The sequence below is a fragment of the Hyperoodon ampullatus genome (genome assembly GCF_949752795.1).
Source record: "Hyperoodon ampullatus genome assembly, chromosome: 2".
In the NCBI taxonomy this organism is placed as follows: Eukaryota; Metazoa; Chordata; class Mammalia; order Artiodactyla; family Ziphiidae; genus Hyperoodon; species Hyperoodon ampullatus.
Genome location: NC_136915.1, coordinates 133,311,681 through 133,333,974, shown reverse-complemented (window position 1 = coordinate 133,333,974; position 22,294 = coordinate 133,311,681). Strand labels below are relative to the sequence as shown.

The window sequence follows — 22,294 nt, the reverse complement described above, 5'->3', positions numbered from 1 at the left end:
AGCAAAGCTTGAGAACCAGCCCAATAATGGGAACAAACTTATTTCACACAGATAAAGTGGGGCAATTCATATGTTAGAAGAACGTGAATATATGTATATATTTCTTTTTTTCGCTTTATTCTTTTTGTATTTCAAATAGGCTTTTTTTTTCCTTCTGCAAAAAGCGTTATTGTTTCCATCTGGTCCAAGGCTTGGGAGAGGGCTCCAGGGCGGTTACAAAGCTGCCTAGTGGCTGCAGAGCGGGGCTTCAGGCAGAAGCTCTGACGCCAGAGGGTCTCCTCAGACGCGGCTGGACTTCAGAGACTCCTGTTTGGCTCGAGGGTGAGCCTTTCAAAGAGATACTCGCCCAGCACAACCTGCGGACCAGCCAGCCTGCGGAGGTTGGTCAGGTGGTCGCCCATCTTCTGGATGAGTTTCACCGGCTCCTCCAGGAAGCGGCTCTCCAGGAAGTCACAGAGCTGGGAGTCTTCACGGGCAGGACCCAGGGCGCGCAGATCCGATAGTGCCTGGTTCCGATTCTTCTCCCTAAGAATGGCGGCTTCCACAGCATCCTGGGTTTTACCCCACTCATCCTGAGAAGGCTTCCGCGCATCCTGGAAGAGGGCGCGGCCGCAGCACTGGTTTTGCATTTTCAAGAGGCGCTGGGCGCCCTCACACTTCTCCTCAGCCAGTTGGCGAAAAATGTGGCCCATACTGTCCAGAGTCCCATTGTTGCTGTCGAAATAGATGCTCAGAGAGAGGTAAGTGTCCACAGATGCATGTTGAACAGGCGGTGGACGGCGGCCTCCACCTCGGTGGAATAATTCTGACGAACCTGGGAACTCGTGGTTGATCAGTGATAAGGAGCTAAGCTCAAAGAATGGTGTTGGCCTGTCCTGGAGGCTGAGGATAGCTGAGTGTCTGATTCCAAAGGTTGCGAAAGGAAGAAAGGTTGGAGGGTGGTCGGGGGCTGGAGCAAGGAGCGTCCCTGGGTCTGTTCATTCCAAACACTGTTGAAGCAAAAGACAGATCTGCAGGACTGCCGAACGCACTGCCTCAAATAGGCTTTGATATAAATGAACAAGAAGTCCAAGCAAGGACAAAACTTACCCTTCCTCCCACCAAAATAGCTGGTGATACTAGAATCTAGATCTGGGAAGGGATTCTTCCATTACTTTCTTAACATTCCAAGCCACTAGAGCAGTGGTTCTCAAAGTATGGTCACCTTGTAACCAAGCAGTACCCTATGGGGCCTTCCTAGGACAGACCCATCCCCCATATCCTCTATTGTAGTTTCTCTCTGAAGTACTCAGATAATAGTATCTCAGGCATATTTCTTGAGTTTTCAGACACTAAAAACCACCACCCAATGGAAGAAATGAACTCCTTGATGATCATGAGCACGTAGCCCCCAGACCTTCTGGCACCTAAGGATGGATAATGTTACCTGCCTTGTGGCCTCAACATCAGCCAATCAGAGGATTGTGCACGAGCTGATCACATGCCCTGGGATGTCCCTCCCTCACCTGGCCTTTAAAAATGCTTTGCTGAAATCCTTTGGAGATTTCAGGGGTTTTGGAACACGGACCACCCCTCTCCTTGCTCGATCCTGCAATAAACCTTTCTCTTCTCCAGACTCCAACCTTTAGGTTTGTTTGGCCTCACTGTGCTTCAGACACACGAACCTGCATTCGGTAACAAGCTGACCAGCTTTACCAGCGTCCCCTGATAATGTGTCAGATATTCAAGTTTTAGGGCCCTATCCAAGCCCTATGGAATCAGCAACTCTAGTGGGGCTCAGTGATCTCTGTTATAACAGGCCCTCCATATGATTTTTATTCACCTTAAAGTTTGAAGATATCTGCATTGTCAGCTGGCCAAAGCGTCCACCAGCAGGTGAAGGGGAGTGACGCCTGGAAGAGATAGGGAGTAGCCAAGGCAAGTACAGCAGCATTTGCCGTGGTAGTAATGGAGAATGCCTTTTCTCCACTGGTTGGCACAGACTAGTATCTGGGAGCAGTGGCAGGGTTATTTAGGATGCTTTACATTTCAATGTAGTGACCGCTGTCCTGGTTTGCCAGGGACTTCCCCTGTGTGAACACTTAAAATCTCATCCTGGCAAACCCCTTAGCCCTGGATTTGAAAAACTTAGGGAATAACATGAAATTTAGGGGAAACATGATCTAGGATTTGGGCAAGTCACAAGTGCTAATTAAAGCTAAGCAAGTATGGACAGCATCTAGCCTTCTTTACCCCTTTGTGGGAAGGTAAATCTGATTGGGTGAAAGGACTTATTGTTAAGAAATCTTTGTAGAAACATCCCCTGCTGCTTAGTCCGCTGGTTCTCAGTTCTGGCTAGACACTGGCATCGTCTGAGGAGATTTAAAATTATTTTATTGGTCTAGGATGACCAACAGTCAGTGTGAGGGTTTTTAAAAAGTGCTTCAGATGATTCTAATATGCAGCCAAATTTAGGTGCCACTGCTTAAGCTTTTGAACCACTGCTACATATTTTCACCTCATCTTCCTATGAGAATATCCAACTGTAGTTGAGGTTTGTTGTTTTTTCTTTTTCTTTTTTTAACTCTCTTATTATAAGATTTACTGTCTTAAATAAGATTGAATGTACAGAAAATCCTGCTAGTCCATCTGGTATAGCTAGACACTTAGAATAATATCGTTAAGATATATACCATTTAAGTACTGTGACTGGCCTTTTTAAAATTAACATATGCATTGAATTAGTACAATCTCTTTTGAAGTTGTCATGTTGGGGAGCTATACCTGTAATCTGCTGCCATTGCTAAATATCTGGACAACTCTTATTAGGAATTGTTTTTAAACATCTTTAGGGATTAAAACCAAGAGTGCTGTATTATTTGTACTGGGACCACAAAAACCTCACAAAGTTTCCCCACTGTACCTTCTACCCCCATCTCTAACCCTTGGCAACTTCTAATCTGTTCTCCATCTCCACAGTTTTGTTATTTTAAGAATAATATGTAAACATAATCATGAATTACTTAATCTTCGGAGATTGGCTTTAAAAAATTTTTTCTTCAGCATCATTCCCTTGAAGTTCATTTTAATTTTTGCATATATTAATAATTTGTTCCTTTTCGTTGCTCTGTAGTATTCTATCATAAGATTTTATCACAATTTGTTTCAACATTCATCCATTGAAAGACATTTGGGTAGTTGCCAGTTTTTGGCTATTATAAATAAAACTGCTATGAACATTTATGTGTAAGTTTCTGTGGGAACTTAATTAAGTTTTTGTTTCTTTTGGATAAATGCTCAAGAGTACAAGTACTGCGTTGTAGGGTGAATCTACTTTTAGGATTAAAAGAGACTGTCAAGCTGTTTCTCAGAGTGGCTAAACCATTTTATTTTCCCACCAGTGAGGTGATAAAACTTTTCTACGTACTCGCCAGCATTTGATGTTGTCACTATAATTTTAGTTATTCTCTGATATCTCATTATGGTCTTAATTTGCATTTCCCTAATGCTAATGATGTTGAGCATCTTTTCATGTGCTTCTTTGCCATGTGTATATTCTCTTCCATGAAATGTCTGTTCCTGTCTTCTGCCTATTTTCTAGTTGGATTTTTTTAAGTTGTTTGGAGAGTTCTTTGTATATTATAGATACAAGTCATCTGTCTCATATGGGATTTTCAAATATGTTTTCCCACTGTGTAATTTGAGTTTTCATCCACTTAAAAGGATCTTCTATGAAGCATTTTTAACTCATTTTGATGAGATCCAATTGATCAGTTTTTGCTTTTATTGATCATACTTTCGGTGTCAAGTCTAAGAATTATTCACCTAGTTCTAGATGCCAAAGATTTTCTCCTATTTCTTTTTCTAAAAATGTCCTGCTTTTACATTTCAGATTATGATCCACTTTGATTTAATTTTTGTGTAAGGTGTGGAGGTTTAGGTTAAGGTTCATTTTTTGTTTGTTTTTGTCGAGGGATGTCCAACTGTTTCAGTACCATTTTTTGAAATGTCTATTCTTCCTTGATAGCTTTGGCACTGCTGTCAAAAACAGGTTAAATGTATTTATGTCAGTCTATTTCTGGGTTCTCTATTCCATTCCATTGATCTATGTATCTACCGTCCAAAATTACTGCAAAGTCTTGAAATTGGGTGGATTAATTCCTCCCATTTTAATCTTCCTTTACAAATTGTTTTAGCTATTCTTCAGCCTCTTCTTACCATATAAATCTTAGAAAAAGCTTGTCTATATCCGCAAAAACCTTGAGGGCATTTTAAGAGTAATTGTGTTAAGCCTCTTGGGGAGAATTGACATCTTTATTATGTTGTGTTTTCTAATCCATGAACAAGGTATGTCTCCCTATTTGTTTGGGACTTTAACATTTTTCTTCATCAGCATTTTGTAATTTTCAGTATAGAGGTCCTATAAATGTCTTATTGGGCTTGTATTTAAGTATTTATTTAGGTCAGTTGTAAATGGCATCACATATTTTACTTTAAGCTTCTACACATTTGTTATTAATATATAATGTGATAAAATTGTGTTGATCTTGTACTCTAAAACATTTACAAACTAATATTATTTCTCAAGCTTTTTGTGGATTCCTTGGTATTTTCTCCATTTAGATTATCATCTCATCTTCAGACACAGACAGTTTTACTTTTCCTTAGGCAATATAATAGGATATATTACTATTCAACATTCAGTAGGATATATTCCTTCCTATTCAACATAGTAGGAATAGTCCTTTTATCTTTTCAATGAACTTTTTAAAAATTTAACTTTTAAATTTATGTATTTATTTATTTTTGCTTTATTTTCTTACTAGAACCTCCAGTAATATATTTAATAAAAGTGGTGAGAGTAGATATCCGTGCCTTGTTTCTGATCTTACAGAGAAAGCATTCAGTCTTTCACAGTTAAATATAATGTGGGTATAGGTTGTTTGTAGATCATCTTTATGAGTTTCAGTATGTTCCTTTTGTATTCCTAGTTTGCTTGGAGTTCTTTTTTCTTCTGTTTTTACAATCATGAATGGGATTGGATTTTGTCAAGTGCTTTCTCTGCATTATTGGATAGGATCACATGACTTTTCCCTTTAATCTGTTGGATATGGTGGATAACATTGTTTGATTTTCAAATATTTAACCAACTTTGCATAACTAGAATAAATGCCACTTGGTCATGGTATATTATTCTTTTTATATATTTCTGGATTTAATTTGCTAATATTTGGCAGAGGATTTTTACAGCCAATTTCATAAAAAATATTGGTCTGTAGTTTTCTTCTTTCTATCCTATCCCTGTCCGGTTTTGGTATCAAGGTAATACTGGCTTCATAAATTTAATTAGGAACTGTTCCTTCTACTTCTCTTTCTTCTCAAATCATGTAAAATTGGTGTTAATTCTTTATGTCTTGGGTAAAAGTGAAACATCTAAGCCTGAATATTCCTTTTGGGAGTTTTTAAATGAAAAATCAGTGTTTCTAATGGTTACAGGAAAATTGAGATTATCTATTTCATCTTGGCTGAGTTTTGGTAGTTTTGAGTGTAGAAGCATTGGCCCATTTCATCTACATTTTTGAATTTATAGTGTAGACTTGTTCATAACAACTTGTCCCTTATTAACCTGCAGGATATGTCATGGTATCCCTGGTTGCATTTCTGATATCTGTGATTTGTGCCATCCATCTTTTTATCTTTATCAATCTTGCTAGATCTTTATTGATTAGGTTGTTTATTTCCAAAAACCAGCCTTTTGTTTCATTGATTTTTCCCCCCTATTTTCCTGTTTTCAGTTTCATGGATTTCTATTTCATCTTTATTATTTCCTTCTTTCTGCTTGTTTAGTGTTTTTTCCTCTTCCATTTTTACTGTTGTAATATAGAAAATTATATTATTGCTTTTTTTTTTTTTTTTTGCGGTACGCGGGCCTCTCACCGTTGTGGCCTCTCCCGCTGCGAGCACAGGCTCCGGACGCACAGGCCCAGCGGCCACGGCTCACGGGCCCAGCCGCTCCGCGGCACGTGGGATCCTCCCGGACCGGGGCACGAACCCGCGTCCCCTGCATCAGCAGGCAGACTTTCAACCACTGCGCCACCAGGGAAGCCCTAGATTATTGCTTTGAAATACTTTCTTTCCCAATTTAGTGCTATAAACTTCCCTTTCAGCATTGCTTTCACTTCATTCTGCAAACTTTGATCTGTTATATCTCCATTTTCTTTTATTCTATGCATTAAAAAATATTTCCTTGATGCTGTCTTTTTTACCCATGAGTTATTTGGAATTGTGATGTTTAGTTTTCACGTGACTGAAGACTTTCCTGTTGTCTTTCTGTTATTGATTTCTAGTCTGATTCCATTATGGCTAGAGAACATACTCTATGATTTTAATTCTTTTAAATCTGCTAATTTTTTTATGAATATATAAATGAAAGAAATAAGAAAACCTCTGAGTCTTAGCATCCAACACTTAGGCACATTACAATTTAAATCTGCTAAGGTTCTTTTTATTGCCCAGTATATAGTATATGAGTGAATATTCCATGGACACTTGAATATGTATTCTGCTGTTACTGAGTGTGTTCTTTAAATGTCAGTTATATCCTATTGATTGATGATGTTTTCATTTCTTCCATATTCTTGCTGATTTTTCTCTCTGGTAGTTCTATAAATTGCTGTGCTGAAGTCTCAAATAATAATTGTGGATTTAAAATTTTCTCCTTTTACTACTTTTTTCAGTGTTTGCTTCATGTATTTTGAAATTCTGTTGTTTGGTGCATACACATTTAGTATCATTAGGTCATCTAGGTGGATTATTCCTGTTATCTTTATGTAATGACCCTGTTTGCCCCTAATAATTTCCTTTTCTCTGAAGGCTACTTTATCTGATATTAATATAGCCATTCCTACTTTTTCTGATTAACGTTCACATGATATATCATTATCTTCCTTTTACTTTGAACTACCTATATCATGATGTTTAAAGTAAACTTCTTATAGACAGTATATAGTTGGATCATGCTTGTGAATTTTTAATCTACTCTTCCAATCTCTGTCTTTGACTTGGTTATTTAGATCATTTACAGTTAATGTAATTATTGCTATGTTAAAGATTAGGTCTACCATTTTATTTTTTGTTTTGTCTTTTACCTTAGTTTCTCAATCTTGTGTTTCTGTTATTTTGCCTTCTTGTGGGTTACTTAAACATTTTTTAATAAGTCCATTTTAATTTAATTTATTTATAATCATTTGTGTATACTGTTTGTATAGTTTTCTTAGTGGTTGCTTTTGGCATCACAGGATACATATGTAACTTACCATAGCCTACTGGAATCAGTGTTTTATTACTTCAAGTGAAGTTTCAAAATTTTACTTCCATTTAGTCTCTTAATATTCCCCAGTTTTAAAGTATGATTTTCTGTAGTATTTCCTTTCTCTACATTGAGAACCACATCAGATGGTGTCATAATATTTGCTTTGACCATCAGATAGTATTTAAGAAACTCATGAGGCTAATGATCGTCTCTTATATTTACCCCATTTGTTTTCACCCATTCCATTGTTCCCCTTTCCTTTCTGAAGTTCCCAGTCTTCTGTTGTTGTTTTTTTTATGTTTTCATAACATGAGGTGATATCTGAGCTTTCCAGTGCCATTGGATATGAGTTTCAGGAAACACTGAGTCTGGCTCACTTAATGCTGCTGAGTTGGAGGGTTTGTATATGTTGGGCCTGTTGGCGCAGCAGGTGCTAGCAGATTAGACTAATGTTGATGGGACTAGTGCCACAGGAGGATGGGTTCCCATTCAGGCTATGCTGCTGCTACAGTAGATCAAGTCCCCCTCTACCCCAAGTGTGGGGCAGTGACCTGCTACTGTCACTGCTTTGTATTAGGCTGCTTTTGCCTCAGGTGTGTGGTGGGATTCCTTGGAACCTGCTGCTGCTGTCAATCACAAGGTTAAATTCATTTCAGAAATACTTAAGTATAAATATATAGCCTGGCTCCTGTAGGACCCCTGTAATAGTTTTTATTTTTATTTTTATTTTATTTTTTTATTAGTTTCTGCTTTATAACAAAGTGAATCAGTCATACATATACATCCGTTCCCACATCCCTTCCCTCATGCATCTACCTCCCTCCCACCCTCCCCATCCCACCCCTCCAGGCGGTCACAAAGTACCGAGCTGATCTCCCCGTGCTCTGCGGCTGCTTCCCACTATCTATCTACCTCACGTTTGGTAGTGTATACATGTCCATACCTCTCTTTCGCTTTGTCACAGCTTACACTTCCCCCTCCCCATATCCTCAAGTCCATTCTCAAGTAGGTCTGTGTCTTTATTCAAGTTTTACCCCTAGGTCCTTCATGACATTTTTTTTTTAATTCCATATATATGTGTTAGCATACGGTATTTATCTTTCTCTTTCTGACTTACTTCACTCTGTATGACAGACTCTAGGTCTATCCACCTCATTACAAATAGCTCAGTTTCGTTTCTTTTTATGGCTGAGTAATATTCCATTGTATATATGTGCCACATCTTCTTTATCCATTCATCCGATGATGGACACTTAGGTAGTTTTCAGCTCCGGGCTATTGTGAATAGAGCTGCAATGAACATTTTGGTACATGTCTCTTTTTGAATTATGGTTTTCTCAGGGTATATGCCTAGTAGTGGGATTGCTGGATCATATGGTAGTTCTATTTGTAGTTTTTTAAGGAACCTCCATACTGTTCTCCATAGTGGCTGTACCAATTCACATTCCCACCAGCAGTGCAAGAGTGTTCCCTTTTCTCCACACCCTCTCCAGCATTTATTGTTTCTAGATTTCTTGATGATGGCCATTCTGACTGGTGTGAGATGATATCTCATTGTAGTTTTGCTTTGCATTTCTCTAATGATTAATGATGTTGAGCATTCTTTCATGTGTTTGTTGGCAGTCTGTATATCTTCTTTGGAGAAATGCCTATTTAAGTCTTCTGCCCATTTTTGGATTGGGTTCTTTGTTTTTTTGCTATTGAGCTGCATGAGCTGCTTATAAATTTTGGAGATCAATCCTTTGTCAGTGGCTTCATTTGCAAATATTTTTTCCCATTCTGAGGGTTCTCTTTTGGTCTTCTTTATGGTTTCCTTTGCTGTGCAAAAGCTTTGAAGTTTCATTAGGTCCCATTTGTTTATCTTTGTTTTTATTTCCATTTCTCTAGGAGGTGGGTCAAAAAGGATCTTGCTGTGATTGATGTCATAGAGTGTTCTGCCTATGTTTTCCTCTAAGAGTTTGATAGTTTCTGGCCTTACATTTAGGTCTTTAATCCACTTTGAGCTTATTTTTGTGTATGGTGTTAGGGAATGATCGAATCTCATTCTTTTACATGTCCCTGTCCAGTTTTTGCAGCACCACTTATTGAAGAGGCTGTCCTTTCTCCACTGTACATTCCTGCCTCCTTTATCAAAGATAAGTTGACCATATGTGCGTGGGTTTATCTCTGGGCTTTCTATCCTGTTCCATTGATCTATCTTTCTGTTTTTATGCCAGTACCACACTGTCTTGATTACTGTAGCTTTGTAGTATAGTCTGAAGTCAGGCAGCCTGATTCCTCCAGCTCCGTATTTCGTTCTCAAGATTGCTTTGGCTATTCGGGGTCTTTTGTTTTTCCAAACAAATTTTGCAATTTTTTGTTCTACTTCTGTGAAAAATGCCAGTGGTAGTTTGATAGGGATTGCATTGAATCTGTAGATTGCTTTGGGTAGTAGAGTCATTTTCACAATATTGATTCTTCCAATACAGGAGCATGGTATATCTCTCCATCTATTTGTATCATCTTTAATTTCTTTCATCAGTGTCTTATAATTTTCTGCATACAGGTCTTTTGTCTCCTTAGGTAGGTTTATTCCTAGATATTTTATTCTTTTTGTTGCAATGGTAAATGGGAGTGTTTTCTTGATTTCATTTTCAGATTTTTCATCATTAGTGTACAGGAATGCCAGAGATTTCTGTGCATTAATTTTGTATCCTGCTACTTTACCAAATTCATTGATTAGCTCTAGTAGTTTTCTGGTAGCAGCTTTAGGATTCTCTATGTATAGTATCATGTCATCTGCAAACAGTGACAGCTTTACTTCTTCTTTTCCAATTTGGATTCCTTTTATTTCCTTTTCTTCTCTGATTGCTGTGGCTAGAACTTCCAAAACTAGGTGGAATAAGAGTGGTGAGAGTGGGCAGCCTTGTCTTGTTCCTGATCTTAGTGGAAATGGTTTCAATTTTTCACCATTGAGGACAATGTTGGCTGTGGGTGTTTCATATATGGCGTTTATTATGTTGAGGAAAGTTCCCTCTATGCCTACTTTCTGCAGGGTTTTTATCATAAATGGGTGTTGAATTTTGTCAAAAGCTTTCTCTGCATCTATTGAGATGATCATATGGTTATTCTCCTTCAACTTGTTAATATGGTGTATCACATTCATTGATTTGCGTATATTGAAGAATCCTTGCATTCCTGGAATAAACCGCACTTGATCATGGTGTATGATCCTTTTAATGTGCTGTTGGATTCTGTTTGCTAGTATTTTGTTGAGGATTTTTGCATCTATGTTCATCAGTGATATTGGCCTGTAGTTTTCTTTCTTTGTGACATCCTTCCCTGGTTTTGGTACCAAGGTGATGGTGGCTTTGTAGAATGAGTTTGGTAGTTTTCCTTCCTCTGATATTGTTTGGAAGAGTTTGAGAAGGATGGGTGTTAGCTCTTCTCTAAATGTTTGGTAGAATTCGCCTGTGAAGCCATCTGGTCCTGGGCTTTTGTTTGTTGGAAGATTTTTAATCACAGTTTCAATTTCAGTGCTTGTGATTGGTCTGTTCATATTTTCTATTTCTTCCTGATTCAGTCTTGGCAGGTTGTGCATTTCTAAGAATTTGTCCATTTCTTCCAGGTTGTCCATTTTATTGGCATAGAGTTGCTTTTAGTAATCTCTCATGATCTTTTGTATTTCTGCAATGTCAGTTGTTACTTCTCCTTTTTCATTTCTAATTCTATTGATTTGAGTCTTCTCCCTTTTTTTCTTGATGAGTCTGGCTAATGGTTTGTCAATTTTGTTTATCTTCTCAAAGAACCAGCTTTTAGTTTGGTTGATCTTTGCTATCGTTTCCTTCATTTCTTTTTCATTTATTTCTGATCTGATCTTTATGATTTCTTTCCTTCTGCTAACTTTGGGGGTCTTTTGTTCTTCTTTCTCTATTTGCTTTAGGTGCAGGGTCAGGTTGTTTACTCGAGATGTTTCCTGTTTCTTAAGGTGGGATTGTATTGCTATAAACTTTCCCCTTAGAACTGCTTTTGCTGCATCACATAGGTTTTGGGTCGTCGTGTCTCCATTGTCATTTGTTTCTAGGTATTTTTTAATTTCCTCTTTGATTTCTTCAGTGATCACTTCGTTATTGAGTAGTGTATTGTTTAGCCTCCATGTGTTTGTATTTTTTACAGATCTTTTCCTCTAATTGATGTCTAGTCTCATAGCATTGTGGTCGGAAAAGATACTTGATACAATTTCAATTTTCTTAAATTTACCAGGGCTTGATTTGTGACCCAAGATATGATCTATCCTGGAGAATGTTCCATGAGCACTTGAGAAAAATGTGTATTCTGTTGTTTTTGGATGGAATGTCCTATAAATATCAACTAAGTCCATCTTGTTTAATGTATCATTTAAAGCTTGTGTTTCCTTATTTATTTTCATTTTGGATGATCTGTCCATTGGTGAAAGTGGGGTGTTAAAGTCCCCTACTATGATTGTGTTACTGTCGATTTCTCCTTTTATGGCTGTTAGTATTTGCCTTATGTATTGAGGTGCTCTTATGTTGGGTGCATAAATATTTACAATTGTTATATCTTCTTCTTGGATCGATCCCTTTATCATTATGTAGTGTCCTTCTTTGTCTCTTCTAATAGTCTTTATTTTAAAGTCTATTTTGTCTGATATGAGAATTGCTACTCCAGCTTTCTTTTGATTTCCATTTGCATGGAATATCTTTTTCCATCCCCTACTTTCAGTCTGTATGTGTCTCTAGGTCTGAAGTGGGTCTCTTGTAGACAGCATATATATGGGTCTTGTTTTTGTATCCATTCAGCCAATCTGTGTCTTTTGGTGGGAGCATTTAGTCCATTTACATTTAAGGTAATTATTGATATGTGTGTTCCTATTCCCATTTCCTTAATTGCTTTGCGTTTGTTATTGTAGGTATATTCCTTCTGCTGTGTTTCTTGCCTAGAGAAGTTCCTTTAGCATTTGTTGTAAAGCTGGTTTGGTGGTGCTGAACGCTCTGAGCTTTTGCTTGTCTCTAAAGGTTTTAATTTCTCCATGAAATCTGAATGAGATCCTTGCTGGGTAGAGTAATCTTGGTTGCAGGTTTCTCTCCTTCATCACTTTAATTATGCCCTGCCACTCCCTTCTGGTTTGTAGAGTTTCTGCTGAGAGGTCAGCTGTTATCCTGATGGGGATTCCCTTGTGTGTTATTTGTTGTTTTTCCCTTGCTGCTTTTAATATGATTTCTTTGTGTTTAATTTTTGACAGTTTGATTAATATGTGTCTTGGCGTATTTCTCCTTGGATTTATTCTGTATGGGACTCTCTGTGCCTCCTGGACTTGATTAACTATTTCCTTTCCCATATTAGGGAAGTTTTCAACTATAATCTCTTCAAATATTTTCTCAGTCCCTTTCTTTTTCTCTTCTTCTTCTGGAACCCCTATAATTCGAATGTTGGTGCGTTTAATGTTGTCCCAGAGGTCTCTGAGACCGTCCTCTGTTATTTTCATTCTTTTTTCTTTATTTTGCTCTGCATCAGTTATTTCCACTATTTTATCTTCCACCTCACTTATCCGTTCTTCTGCCTCAGTTATTCTGCTATAGATCCCATCTAGAGTATTTTTCATTTCATTTATTGTGTTTTTTTTTTTTTTTTTTTTTTTGCGGTAGGCGGGCCTCTCACTGTTGTGGCCTCTCCCCTTGCGGAGCACAGGCTCCGGAGCACAGGCTCAGTGGCCACGGCTCACGGGCCCAGCCGCTCCGCGGCACGTGGGATCCTCCCAGACCTGGGCACGAACCCGCGTCCCCTGCATCGGCAGGCGGACCCTCAACCACTGCGCCACCAGGGAAGCCCCATTTATTGTGTTTTTAATCGATGCTTGATTCTTCTTTAGTTCTTCTAGGTTCTTGTTAAATGTTTCTTGCATGTTGTCTATTCTATTTCCAAGATTTTGGATCTTGGAAATAGAATCTTGGATCAGCTTTACTATCATTATTCTGAATTCTTTTTCAGGTAGACTGCCTATTACCTCTTCATTTGTTAGGTCTGGTAGGTTTTTATCTTGCTCCTTCACCTGTTGTGTGTTTTTCTGCCTTCTCATTTTGCTTATGTTACTGTGTTTGGGGTCTCCTTTTTGCAGGCTGCAGATTCGTAGTTCCCGTTGTTTTTGGTGTCTGTCTCCCGTGGCTAAGGTTGTTTCAGTAGGTTGTGTAGGCTTCCTGGTGGGGGGGGACTAATGCCTGTGTTCTGGTGGTTGAGGCTCGATCTTGTCTTTCTGGTGGACAGGTCCATGTCTGGTGGTGTGTTTTGGGGTGCCTGTGGCTTATTATGTTTTTAGGTAGCCTCTCTGCTAATGAGTGGGGTTGTGTTCCTGCCTTGCTAGTTGCTTGGCATAGGGTGACCAGCACTGTATCTTGGTGGTCGTTGACTGAAGCTGGGTGCTGGCGTTGAGATGGAGATCTCTGGGACATTTTCGCTGCTTGATATTATGTGGAGCTGGGAGGTCTCTTGTGGACCCGTGTCCTGAAGTTGGCTCTCCCACTTCAGAGGCACAGCACTGACTCCTGGCTGCAGCACCAAGAGCCTTTCATCCACCCGGCTTGTGTCTCAAATACCATTCTATACCATGCTGGGAAAGCTGTGGATTCCTTGAGGGTATTTGTCTTGATTTCTGTGGTCCAATTTCCTTTTCACTGACTCCTTTTTGCTTAGCCGGCATGTAAAAGGGTACCAAGAAGGTGGCAGCAGGCACAATAAATCTCTTTAAAAGACTCCTGGACCCCTTGCCTGTAATAGTTTTTTATTGCTTTCATACAAATTACCACAAGTATAGTGACTCAAAACAATGTAAATTTATTACCTTACAAGTCTGACATTGGTCTCAATTGAGTAAAGTACAAGTGTTGGCAGGATCGACAGATGAATAGATAAAGATGTGGCACATATATACAATGGAATATTACTTAGCCATAAAAAGAAATGAAATTGAGTTACTTATAATGAGGTGGATTGACCTAGAGACTGTCATACAGAGTGAAGTAAGTCAGAAAGAGAAAAACAAATACCGTATGCTAACACATATATATGGAATCTAAAAAAAAAGAAAAAATGGTTATGAAGAACCTAGGGGGCAGGGCAGGAATAAAGACGCAGCCATAGAGAGAGGACTTGTGGACACAGGGAGGGGGAAGGGTGATCTGGGATGAAGTGAGAGAGTGACATGGACATATATACACTACCAAATGTAAAATAGATAGCTAGTGGGAAGCAGCCACAAAGCACAGGGAGACCAGCTCTGTGCTTTGTGTCCACCTACAGGGGTGCGATCGGGAATGGAGGGTGGTAGGGAGATGCAAGAGGGAGGAGATATGGGGATATATGTATATGTATAGCTGATGCACTTTGTTATGAAGCAGAAACTAACACACCATTGTAAATCAGTTATACTCCAATATAGATGGTTAAAAAAGAAAAAAAAAGTGTTGGCAGAGCTACATTCTTTTCTGGAGGCTCCTAGGGGTGTTTCTGTTCCCTGGACTTTATCCGCTTCCAGCGGTCCCTTGTAGTCCTTGACTCAGAGTCCCCTTTCTCCACCTACAAAACCCAAAATGTTGCATCTCTCTGATTCTGCTTCTATTAGGACATCTCTCTCTTTCTCTTTCTACAGTTGGGAATGGTTTTCTACTTTTAAGGACTCATGCAATTAGATTTGTTCCATGAGGTAATCCAGGATATTCTTTCTATCTCAAGGTCTATAACTTCAGTCATATCTGCAAAGTCCTCTTCACCATGTGAGGTAACACATTAATAGGTTCTAGGGATTAGGGTGAGGGCATTTTTAGGAGCCATTATGCTGCCTACCACACCCTTAACAAGTGACCTTGAGAAAATTACTGAGATTTTTTAAAGCCTTACTTTCCTCAAACATAAAATGGAAAGAAAGCTAACTAGTTAATATCATGAAAGTGAAACAGTATATATGAAATCATCTAATTCAAAAAATAAGATTTCTTCTTTTTCTTTATGATTTACATGATTCTCAGAGTTCAGTTCCTTGAAGAGTTACTTTTTTTAAACAGAACTAAGGAATTTCAGGGTTCAGGTGCTGTAAGATTGTCTGAATTATCTGAGTAACAATTAGCTAAGCACAGGTGTAAAGCATTTGATTTACTCCCTGGTTTTTTTTATCTTCTCATCCCAATAAATGCCTATCCCTTTTCTAGCTCCAGCCAGTAGAGTCAGAGCTTGTTTTACTGTTTAACTAAAGTTCAATTTAAATTCTCTCTACATCTCCAGATTCTCAGCCCTGGTTGCATATTATAATCACCTGGGGAGATTTCAAGAACTACTGATGCCAAATTTCTACCTATCATGGATATTTGAGGAGGGACCTGGAATGAAATGCTCTAGCTTATGGTTTTTGGAACCAAATCATAGTCTACACTGAGCCAAATTATTTGCGAGATCACCTCTAAAAAGGAATTTATCTGTGGTGACTAATGCTCTTCCTTTGTCAGTATGCTTGATTTGTCCCTCTTTGGGGGAAAAAAAGAGGGGGAAAAACCCCCCAGCAGTTGTGCTCCCTGAATTATAACCCGATGCTGTGGAATTAGTGTTGGTTTAGAGTGCACATCTTCGGATACCCATTCTCTCTCCTGCTTCCTTGCATGAACTTATATCCTTGGGCAGTGTTTCATCCACCACCCTCTTTTGCTTCTAATCTTAGCAAGTAAAGTCTCCCCTTAATGAAACAGCATTTCATGAGGCTTACTGGGAGCGTAGGTCTGTTCCAGACCTATCCTATGTTAGCTAAAGCAGATATAAGTGATGTATTTTTGGTATTCATCCTTGTGGGTTGCAAAGAGAAGACAGAATTTTATCCTTTAGGTGTCATCTGACTGGACAAATGGGCTCTTTCCCTCTGCTGCCTACCATGTAAAAACCTGAGGGTGTTACCTCTAGAAGGTATCTTCTAGTTATCAAAATAGTTCAGATAAGTCAAATTTCTCAGTAAAAGATGACAAAACTATGGCTTAGGAGGTTAATTTTCTATGTCAATTTGTCTGGGCCACCATGCCCAGTTATTTGGTCAGATATTATTCTGGATATTTCTGTGATGGTGTTTTCGTGTTTTTTACAATTTTTATTTATTTATTTATTTATTTATTTATTTATATTTTTGGCTGCATTGGGTCTTCGTTGTCACACGTGGGCTTTCTCTATTTGCAGCAAGCGAGGGCTACTCTTTGTTGTGGTGTGCAGGCTTCTCATTGCGGTGGCTCCTCTTGTTGCAGAGCATGGGCTCTAGGTGCACGGGCTCAGTAGCTGTGGTGCACGGGCTTATTTGCTCCACGGCACATGGGATCTTCCCAGACCAGGGCTCAAACCTGTGTCCCCTGCATTTGCAGGCGGATTCTTAACCACTGCGCCACCAGGGTAGTCTCTGTGATGGTGTTTTTGGATGAAATTCATATTTACATTGGTGTTGGACTTTGAGTAAAGCAGATTATCCTCCATAGTATGGGTGCGCCTCATCCAATCAGTTGAAGCTCTTAATAAAACAAAGACTGACCTCGCTGTCGCAAAAAGGAATTCTGCAAGAAGACTTACAGAAATTGAACTGCAACTCTTCCTAGAGTCTCTAGACAGCCTAAGCTGCAGATTTTGAATTGACCAAGCCTCTATTATTGTGTGAACCAATTGTTTAAAATCTCTCTCTCTCTTTCTCTATCTTTATATAGATATGGATATAGATCTAGGTATCAATATTGATATCTAGATCTATATCTATCAATATATATGGGCACATTGTATACACATGCTGTTGGTTCTGTTTTTCTGGAGAAGCTTGACTAATATAGTGGCCCATATAAATAAAAGGATGAACCCAAGTTCACCCAGGTAGAAAGTAGTACAATGAGAACTGGAACTTAAGGCTTCATGACTCATTCAGCTGTGAACACTGACCCAGAACTGGGGTCCGCAAACTCTGGCCCACTGATCAGATCTCGCTTGACTCCTGGTTTTGTACATAACATTTTGCTTGAACACAGCCACACCCATTCATTAACGTATGGTGCATGGCTGTTTCTGTGCCACAGCAGCAGACAGGCAGTTGCAACGGAGAGGTATGGTACACAAAATCCAAAATATTTACTACCTGACCCTTTACAGAAAAGACCTGCTGACCCTTGCTCTAGGATGCCATCTGATTTCTGATAACACAGAGGAGAATAATTCATGCACATTGGGGTTGATTGTTAATCTCATGTCCTCCTTAGGTCAAAGAACTCTTAAATGCTCACCCTTGCAATAGCCAGCTTGGGGAGCATTGTCTGAGGATGCAGAAATATTTCTTGCCAGGTCTTTCCAATCCACACTGCTCCCTGACTATGGTTCTTAAAACCTATTTTTAAAAAATTTTTTATTGGAATATAGTTGATTTACAGTGTTGTGTTAATTTCACGTGTACAGCAAAGTGAATCTGTTATACATATACATATATCCACTTTTATTTTTTTTTAGAGTCATTTCCAAATAGCCCGTTATAGAGTATTGAGTGGAGTTCCCTGTGCTAATAAGAAGAGCAGGTTCTTATTAGTTATCTATTTTATGTATAGCAGTGTGTATATTTCAGCCCCAATCTCCCAATTTAGCCTCCCCACCACAATCCCCTGGTAACCCTAAGTTTGTTTTCTGCATCCCTGCCTCTACTTCTAAAACCTGTCTATTTTAACCAACTACCACTCATTGCTTACTGTCTCTGGCTTCATGTACTTCATAATAAATCTACCTCTTGTTCAATCCTGGATGACATGTTCCAAGGACTGAGATAATATCTTATTCTACATAACTTGTCCTTGATATTGTCTAACTTGGGGTCTTTATCTATGTCCCAAAGAAGACAGTCACACTCTGTCTTCTAGTACTACTAATAATACCACATTTTATGGCATGAATTTGACCCAATGCACTGAACTATCCCTTTAGAAACTGTATGCAACCTGTCACTGGGTTTTAGCACCGGGATAGAGCTCAAATTAGTGTTCATATTTAAACAAATCTACTTGACCAGAAACTTTTTGTCTCACCATTTATTTTATGACACAAGTAACTTCTCTCTTTGCATCTATGATGTAAATATTTTTAGTTTCCTAAATTATCTGCAAAATTATTTAGAGCTTCCATTTCAGTAGGCATTGGAATTGCTGTGTTATGACTATTTCATTATTTTATTTCCAAATGTTAAAATAGGCTTCAAGCTTTGGCCAGGAGTAGACAGGAAAGGGTTTTAAAAGAAATGAAGAATGGGAAAGACTTCTGATGCAACGGAGACTTAATAAAGATTTGATTTTGAATCAAGAATTTATAATAAAGGTTTGATTTTGAATCAATAAGTTATGTCATTGCAAAATAGCTCCCTGGTAAAATTCCATTCTTTTGTAATCATTAAGTACAGAAATTAACCATCAAAATATGCAGTGATCTTTTTCATTTTCTAAAAACAAACCTATATCTAGATGAGAGGAGAATTCATTTCATAACTCAGGCTCTGGACTTACGACTCCAAGTCCTGTTTTCTTTCAACCATGCCTGCTAAGTTTCTGTCTAACTTCTTGAGCATGAGGTAATGGCTTCAGCTTTCATCTCCTTACTCAGTATATAGCTTGGTGACTAAGAGTAAGGGATTTAAACCTTGAGAACTTGGGTTCCAATCTTGACTCTAAAATTTACTTGTTGAGTACTCTTGAGCATGTTATCTGTTTTTGCCTCAGTTTTCTCATCTATAATATAGAGATAACATTACTTCTCTCAGCGCGTTGCTATGAGGGTTAAAAGAGAAAATTCACACAATGCAAGAATTTATCAGTTCTTGGGACACAATAAATACCGAAAAGAAATGTTAGCCATTATCAAGGGCCCCTCATTTTATGGATAATATAGATTAGTTTATATAGGTCTAATATTTACATATACATAAATATTTTGTACCTATATGTGTGTATACGTTCTTCTTAGAAATTGAGCAGTCAACATTCACATCTAAAAGTATGTGCTGTGTGAAATGTAGATCTCCTGTGTACAGACACAGTGCTTTAGTTATCTATTGCTACATAATAAAGAAGTCCAAACTTAGTGGTGAAATAAACTAAAATTTTAATATGTGCCCAGATTCTGTGGGTCAGCAATTCAAACAGTACGCAGAGGAGATGGCTTGTCTCTACTCTGTGACTGATGTCTGAAACCTCAGTCATGAGGATTCAAATGGCTGGGGCTGCAATCATCTAGATCATTTTAATTCACATGTCTGGCCCTTGAGATGGGATGACTTGAACACTGCGCCCAACAAGGACTGTTGCCTGGAGTGCCTATAGATGGCTGCCCATGTGGCTTGAACTTCTCATAACGTGGTCGTTAGGATTCAAGATAGAGTATCCCAAGAATGAGCGTTCAGGGTTGAAGCATTCCAGGAGAATCATGCAAAAGCTGCATGACCTTTTATGACCTAGTCTTAGATGTTACATAGCATCACTTTATACTATTGCAGGCGTTGGAGACCTTTTTCCATAAAGTGTGAGACGGTCAATATTTTAGGCTTTACACGCCATACAGTCTCTTTTGCAACTACTTAGCTCCGCTGCTGTGATGTGAAAACAGACACAAACAATACATATACTAAGGAACATGGCTGTGTTCCAATAAAGCTTCATTTATAAAAGCCGGTAGAGGCCTAGATTTGGCCTACCAGCCATAATTTACTGACCCCTGCTCTATTGTTTGAAGCCATGGAAAGCCTGCCCAAATTCAAGGGAAAATGCCCACATCTGGATGTGAAGAATGGCAACGACTCTGAGACCTTGTATTAAAACCACTACATATGGGATACTTAGAAGAAGATCTGTCTGCATACCTTGTTTCTCCCATGTATGGTGGATATGAGGTATTGGCACATGTTACATCTCTGTAAGCCTGGGTCAAGGTCAAAGTTGGAATGTGAACTCAATGACCTTGATTTCTGGAATAATTGGTAACTCTACTTATGATATCCTTACACTCCTTACCCATATAAATACACCACAAAAGATAGATTTCAAGTAAAGAGTTGCTTTATGGCAGATTTTTATTATGTCTCCATTGACTGAATTATTCCATTTTGGTTAGAAACATGAGTTTTGTTTCTTTCCTAAAGAGATCTGCAAGTTTTCAGATGTGGCATTTCATTCTAATGAGAGGATGATGTAGGTTTTTATAAACGGAAAAAGCAGGGCAGGCTGAGTTCACTCAGATCATACCAATGCTTACAGGAATAACCGAAACTGGAACACAGGCTTCCAGGTTTTCCTGTCCTGTGCTCTTTCCGGTAGGTGCCATTGTCTGCTGGGCCTGGCAGTAATAAGTTTTGACCTTTACCTCTCTACGCTATTGTGAAGTGGTTTTGGGCTTTGTTAGCTTTCTTATGAGTTTGTACTAAATTGTGTCCATAAAGTAGGCTGAATTCCTCAGGGAAGGATGATAGCTGTTACTGTGTTATTACTGCAAATGTTGTGTTGGTTACTTTTTTTTCTTTTCTTTTGTCCAGTTGTATCCTGAACTTAAAAGTTATATTATCTGAAATGAACAATGTGCATCTGGTGGAAAACACTAATTTAAGGGATGAAAATTCCTGATGATTGCTTCAGTCAACCCTTAATACACACTGAGCTTCATTAGTAAATAGACAACTCTCAGACCTTTCCCTTGGAAGAGGTCGCATAATCAGGCTTTGTGTTGATTTCGCATTCTGTTCGTTAGAGACAGAACAAAGTAGAATAATTGGCTGGTACAGGGAAAGCAGAAAGAACTTTCTTCTATTTTGGTGATGCATCCCGTAATAAGGGTTGAAAATGAGACTGGAGGTAAAAACGTGAAACTCAGAAGAGCAAAGGAGACAGGATATTGTTTCTTTGAAAATATTCTTTCAGTGTTGGCCCAGATGAAATATGAAGCTGAGGAAATTTTTTTTTAAATGATGATTTTTGTGTTAACAATGTGAGTGTGGAATTAGTAAGAATCAGAAAGCAAGCATCCTTTTCCACCAAGGACTTGGGAGCAAGTGAAACCATAAATACTCCCGGTTCTTGGAAACCCTTTTGGAGCAGTAATCAGAGAAGGGTAAAGGCAAAGCCTCAGAGCAGAGGTGTTCAGAGCAAAGGGATAGGAGGAGAACAAAAGGAGAGTGGATATTTTTAGAGCTGTCATTTTGAAATTTACCTGCTTCTGATTCAGTGCTGCTTTGCGACTGTGTTGATCCCGTGGAAATCCTCAAAGCAGGAGCAGCCCTATTTTAAAATAATAAGGTTAGAGCAAGTGACTTGAATCCAGGTCTCTTTAGCTCAAGAGGACAGAGGAGAGTGTGAGGAAAGAGTGAGGCCACAAGGAATTGTTCACTGGGTACATTTTCCCCAAACCTCACTAACTGGGAGAAACTGACCACTGGATTATGTGGCTTGAAGGAAAGCAAAAATGTTGAAAGCAAAGAGTGTGGAGCTTGTTTAGAAAGCAAGCTCTATCATTTGGTCACCTGCTGATGATAATAGCATTGGCTGAGTCCTGACCATTTGCAATGAAGGCACTTCTGTAGGTCATAAGTTCCAGGAGGGCCAGAACTGAGTACGTCTGTTTCAGCATTTAGCATGGTTTAGCATCTTAGAGCCCGGTACATTATTGGCATATAGTAGACTTAAAAATGAATATTTGTGGATTGTCTGAATGAGTGGATGGATGTGTGTGATTCATATCCTATTTGCAGGTCCTATGCCCTACAGTGGATTTTCAGTGTCAGATTGTGAACGTATTTATGATGGGGATTGGCATTGTTCCCTATCTAATGGATAAAGATTACACATCAAAGGACTTTACATTGACATCCCAAAAACCTCATAGGAATTACTTAACAAAAAAATAAAATTGGATTCTGTATAATTTCTAATTTATAAGCTGGCCAGACCACTGGTATTTCTGCCAGTCCTCTGGTAGTTCCGATGATGT

At 38.7% G+C, this 22,294-nt stretch overlaps 1 pseudogene across 1 annotated transcript; it reads right to left on the bottom strand.

The window, feature by feature from the left end:
* Window positions 1–296: 296 nt before the first annotated feature.
* Window positions 297–21,941, bottom strand: LOC307048607 (ferritin light chain-like; annotated as a pseudogene). Its single transcript has 5 exons — window positions 21,862–21,941; window positions 21,518–21,585; window positions 20,560–20,650; window positions 1,823–1,892; window positions 297–814 (listed from the first exon to the last, which is right to left on the bottom strand). The product of its transcript is annotated as a ferritin light chain-like (transcript).
* Window positions 21,942–22,294: the final 353 nt, after the last annotated feature.